The following is a 6048-nucleotide window of genomic DNA, read 5'->3' on the forward strand; positions in this document are numbered from 1 at the left end:
GACCGCTTCGAGAAGAGAAACAAGACCAAGAAGAATCGTTAGAATTTCGTAACCTAGTCTTTCCCCCTTACTCCACCCCTTAAATCTCGGGACGAGATTTCTTGTAGTGGAGGAGAATTGTGACGTCCGGATAATTAAGCTACAGTAACCCTCTACAAATGATGCCACGTCACTATGATTATTGTCGTTAATCTCGCGTTGATTCAAACCCAATTCAAATTCAAATTTAGAATAAAGACAAATTATTATTTCTTCAAATGGTAAAACAAAAATGTTCGGTGGGTTGCAAATATTCACTAACAATTTTTCATGAAAGAATTAACAGTCTTTTCAAAATATAAAATTTCCCCTGGATATTAAAACAGTGGACCAACAACACCTTTTTATCCCATTTAAATATAAACTCAAACTTAATAAATTACTTTGAACCCAACTTAATTTTTGTGGCAGTGCAAAATAATGCATAGTAATTATATGGCAAGGTTTTACATTTTACAAAAGTATTTTGATACAAAAAGAAAGTACAAAACAGTAGCTAAATAATTAAATAGAAAAGGAAATGGAAAAAGTAGTAAAAGAAAAAGGGACCTAAACTACTGGACCCCTGGCCCATTTAGCAAAAATTGGCCCAGCCCACCCCCACTTGTCGTCTTCCTCTCGCTACAGGAGACAGGGGGGCCGTGGCGGCCATCCGCCGGCCGTGGTCGTGTGTGGCGGCCATCCCGCATCCCCCCGGCGCCTACAAGTCTCCCCTCGCCCCTCCGGAACCCTAGGCCCCATCTCGATCGTTCCCCCCTCGATCCCCATCGTTCCCCTTCCTCTCTGGACCGAATCGAGCTTGTGAGATCCCACAGTGACCGCTGCCCTGTCGTCGCCGTCACGACCACTGGCGTCTTCGGCGTGCGGGAGGGCTTCAAGGAGCTCCACCGCGCTCGACTTAATCGGTCCCGGGCGTCGCCTCAAGCCGAGGCACTGGGTTGCCGACGCCATCGTCGTCTTCTCCGTGCTCGGCCACCACGACCTCATCGTCGATCAGTTACTCCGGTCCACCCCAGCCTCGTCGAGCTCGCCTACGACCTCCGCTGTGAGCGCCTCTCCTCGTCCCCCCCGTTTTTTCGTTTGATTCCGCCGTCGATTGGGTTGTCCCGTGCTCGTCCGCCATGGCCGATGCTTCCTGTAAGCTCAGTAATTCAGTACGTGCCCATGCACCCCTGCTTCTGCTATTCCCATTTCCTTGCTGTGCGCCCCCGCCACTAGTGCCGCCGCTGCACCCTCGCTCGTGCCCGCGCTGCCCGCGCCTCGCGCACGTACGCTGTGCGTGCTCGCGCTGCGCCGCGGCCCTGCGCTACTGCCTACTACGCCATTGCCTCTGCTTCTGTTGCTGTTGTCGCTACTGCCCCGCATCTGCTCGCCACTCCCCGACCCCCGCGTTGCCGCTGCTCTGCTGCGCACTCAACCGCTCGCCGCTCGCTGCCATACGCGCCCGCCAGGGCTGCGCCCTGCTTCCCCGTGCGCCGGCACTGGCCTCGCTAGCCTCCTGGCTGGAACGAGCGCCCAGCCATGGCCAAAGGCCACTGCCACCTGGGACCGACCCGTGTTAATTAGGAAGGCCCTAAGTAACTAAGCCCAAAACACCCTCTGCTAATTGTCCCAAAAAAGGGGAAATTAAAAATAAAAACTGGCACATGGGTCAATGACAGATGGGTCCCACTGGACACATTGACCAGTCAACTGACCCCCACCTGTCAGCTTCTAACACATGCTGTTGGGTACACTTTCGATGCACTTAGCTTTTAGTCCATTTAATATCTCGAATTATCAATAAATCCAGAAAGTGAGAAATTCATTAAAAGTTTAAAAATTAATATAAAATAATCCGGAACTCGGATGAAAATACTTTGTACATGAAAGTTGCTCAGAACGACAAGACGAATCTGAATACGCAGTCCGTTCGTCCACCACACATCCCTAGCATAGCGAACATACAACCTTCCCCCTCCGGTCCATCTGTCCGAAAATGCCTAACACCGGGAAAACTTTCTCGGATGTTTCCCCCCTTTGCGGGTAGCACCTAGTACTGTGTTAGGTCATCCCTAGCACCGTGTGTTGCCATGTTATGCTTTGTGATGCTTTGATTGCTCTGTTATTTATTGTGTTCCCCCTCCATTACTTCTTTCCGGTAGACCCCGAGACCACTGCTGATACCCCCGTGATCGGCTACATCGACGACGACCCCTCCTTCTTGCCAAAGCAACCAGGCAAGCCCCTCCCTTGATCACGAGATATCGCCTATTCCTTCTCTCTACTGATTGCATTAGAGTAGTGTAGCATGTTACTGCTTTCGGTTAATCCTGTTCTGCTGCATAGCCTGTCATTGTTACTACAGTTTTTACCCTTACCTGCAATCCTAAATGCTTAGTATAGGATGCTAGTATTCCATCAGTGGCCCTACACTCTTGCCCGTCTGCCATGCTATACTACTGGGCCGTGATCACTTCGGGAGGTGATCACGGGCATATGCTATATACTTTATACTGTTACATTACTTATGATACTGTTCGGAGATGGGGGCTGAAGGGGCAGGTGGCTCCATGACCCTGGGTTCCCGACGGCCCCTGACTGTTACTTTGTGGCGGAGCGACAGGGCAGGTTGAGACCACCTAGGAGAGAGGTGGGCCTGGCCCTGGTCGGCGTTCACGGATACTTCAATTAACACGCTTAACGAGATCTTGGTACTTGATCTGAGTTTGGCCACTGGCCTATACGCACTAACCAACTACACGGGAACAGTTATGGGCACTCGATGTCATGGTATCAGCCGAAGCCTTCGTGACGTCAGCGACTGAGCGGCGCGCGCCGGGTTGGACCGCGTAACACAACTTCCTTTGAAATGGAGGTTGCTAGGTCTGCTCTCCGGTCGCGTACGCAACGTGCAGGTGTGCAATGGGCGATGGGCCCAGACCCCTATGCCCATAGGATTTAGACCGGCATGCTGACCTCTCTGTTGTGTTGGAAATATGCCCTAGAGGCAATAATAAAATGGTTATTATTATATTTCCTTGTTCATGATAATTGTCTATTGTTCATGCTATAATTGTGTTATCCAGAAATCGTAATACATGTGTGAATACATAGACCACAACATGTCCATAGTGAGCCTCTAGTTGACTAGCTCGTTGATCAACAGATAGTCATGGTTTCCTGACTATGGACGTTGGATGTCATTGATAACGGGATCACATCATTAGGAGAATGATGTGATGGACAAGACCCAATCCTAAGCATAGCACAAGATCGTGTAGTTCGTTTGCTAGAGCTTTTCCAAATGTCAAGTATCATTTCCTTAGACCATGAGATTGTGCAACTCCCGGATACCATAGGAGTGCTTTGGGTGTGCCAAACGTCACAACGTAACTGGGTGGCTATAAAGGTGCACTACGGGTATCTCCGAAAGTGTCTGTTGGGTTGGCATGAATCGAGACTGGGATTTGTCACTCCGTATGACGGAGAGGTATCTCTGGGCCCAATCGGTAATGCATCATCATAATGAGCTCAATGTGACCAAGTGTTCGGTCACGGGATCATGCATTACGGTACGAGTAAAGTGACTTGCCGGTAACGAGATTGAACAAGGTATTGGGATACCGACGATCGAATCTCGGGCAAGTAACGTACCGATTGACAAAGGGAATTGTATACGGGATTGATTAAATCCTCGACATCGTGGTTCATCCGATGAGATCATCATGGAACATGTGGGAGCCAACATGGGTATCCAGATCCCGCTATTGGTTATTGACCGGAGAGTCGTCTCGGTCATGTCTGCATGTCTCCCGAACCCGTAGGGTCTACACACTTAAGGTTCGGTGACGCTAGGGTTGTAGAGATACTAGTATGCGGTAACCCGAAAGTTGTTCGGAGTCCCGGATGAGATCCCGGACGTCACGAGGAGTTCCGGAATGGTTCGGAGGTGAAGAATTATATATAGGAAGTCCAGTTTCGGCCACCGGGAAAGTTTCGGGGGTCACCGGTATTGTACCGGGACCACCGGAAGGGTCCCGGGGGTCCACCGGGTGGGGCCACCTATCCCGGAGGGCCCCACAGGCTGAAGTGGGGAAGGGAACCAGCCCCTGGTGGGCTGGTGCGCCCCCCTTGGGCCTCCCCTGCGCCCAGTGTTGGAAACCCTAGGGGTGGGGGGGCGCCCCACTTGACTTGGGGGGCAAGTCCCCCCCCCCCTTGGCCGCCCCCCCTTTGAGATGGGATCTCAGGGGGCCGACGCCCCCCTGGACCCCTATATAAAGAGGGGGGGGGGAGGGCAGCAGCACCCAAGCCCCTGGCGCGTCCCTCTCCCTCCCGTGACACCTCTTCCTCTCGCCGAGCTTGGCGAAGCCCTGCCGAGATCCCCGCTGCTTCCACCACCACGCCGTCATGCTCCTGGATCTCCATCAACCTCTCCTTCCCCCTTGCTAGATCAAGAAGGAGGAGACGTCTTCCCAACCGTACGTGTGTTGAACGCGGAGGTGCCGTCCGTTCGGCGCTCGGTCATCGGTGATTTGGATCACGACGAGTACGACTCCATCAACCCCGTTCACTTGAACGCTTCCGCTCACGATCTACAAGGGTATGTAGATGCACTCCTATCCCTCTTGTTGCTAGAAGACTCCATAGATTGTTCTTGGTGATGCGTAGAAAATTTTAATTTCTGCAACGATCCCCAACAGTGGCATCATGAGCTAGGTCTATGCGTAGTTTCTATGCACGAGTAGAACACAAACTTGTTGTGGGCGTAGATGTTGTCAATTTTCTTGCCACTACTAGTCTTATCTTGTTTCGGCGGCATCGTGGGATGAAGCGGCCCGGACCGACCTTACACGTACGCTTACGTGAGACAGGTTCCACCGACTGACATGCACTAGTTGGATAAGGTGGCTAGCGGGTGTCTGTCTCTCCCACTTTAGTCGCATCAGATTCGATGAAAAGTGTCCTTATGAAGGGTAAATAGAAATTGGCATATCACGTTGTGGTTTTACATAGGTAAGAAACGTTCTTGCTAGAAACCTATAGAAGCCACGTAAAAACATGCAACAACAATTAGAGGACGTCTAACTTGTTTTTGCAGCATATGCCTTGTGATGTGATATGGCCAAAAGGATGTGATGAATGAGATATATGTGATGTATGAGATTGATCATGTTCTTGTAATAGGAATCACGACTTGCATGTCGATGAGTATGACAACCGGCAGGAGCCATAGGAGTTGTCTTTATTTTTGTATGACCTGCGTGTCATTGAATAATGCCATGTAAATTACTTTACTTTATTGCTAAACACGTTAGCCATAGAAGTAGAAGTAATCGTTGGCGTGACAACTTCATAAAGACACGATGATGGAGATCATGGTGTCATGCCGGTGACGAAGATGATCATGGCACCCTGAAGATGGAGATCAAAAGGAGCAAAATGATACTGGCCATATCATGTCACTATTTGATTGCATGTGATGTTTATCATGTTTTACATCTTATTTGCTTAGAACGACGGTAGCTTAAATAAGATGACCCCTCGCAATAATTTCAAGAAAGTGTTCCCCCTAACTGTGCACCGTTGCGAAGGTTCGTTGTTGGGAAGCACCACGTGATGATCGGGTTTGATAGATTCTAACGTTCGAATACAACGGGTGTAAGCCAGATTTACACACGCAATACACTTAGGTTGACTTGACGAGCCTAGCATGTACAGACATGGCCTCGGAATACGGAAGACCGAAAGGTCGAGCATGAGTCGTATAGAAGATACGATCAACATGAAGATGTTCACCGATGTTGACTAGTCCGTCTCATGTGATGTTCGGACACGACCTAGTTGACTCGGATCATGTTTCACTTAGATGACTAGAGGGATGTCTATCTGAGTGGGAGTTCATTGAATAATTTGATTAGATGAACTTAATTATCATGGACTTAGTCTAAAATCTTTACAATATGTCTTGTAGATCAAATGGCCCACGTTGCCCTCAACTTCAACGCGTTCCTAGAGAAAACCAAGCTG

At 49.8% G+C, this 6048-nt stretch overlaps 1 long non-coding RNA gene across 1 annotated transcript; it reads left to right on the top strand.

Annotated features, from left to right (window-relative positions):
* Positions 1-739: 739 nt before the first annotated feature.
* Positions 740-3054, top strand: LOC141022253 (uncharacterized). Its single transcript, XR_012183545.1, has 2 exons — positions 740-1084; positions 2184-3054. It is a non-coding gene; the product is annotated as an uncharacterized lncRNA (long non-coding RNA).
* Positions 3055-6048: the final 2994 nt, after the last annotated feature.

Source organism: Aegilops tauschii, chromosome 5 (genome assembly GCF_002575655.3).
Source record: "Aegilops tauschii subsp. strangulata cultivar AL8/78 chromosome 5, Aet v6.0, whole genome shotgun sequence".
NCBI classification, from domain to species: domain Eukaryota; kingdom Viridiplantae; phylum Streptophyta; class Magnoliopsida; order Poales; family Poaceae; genus Aegilops; species Aegilops tauschii.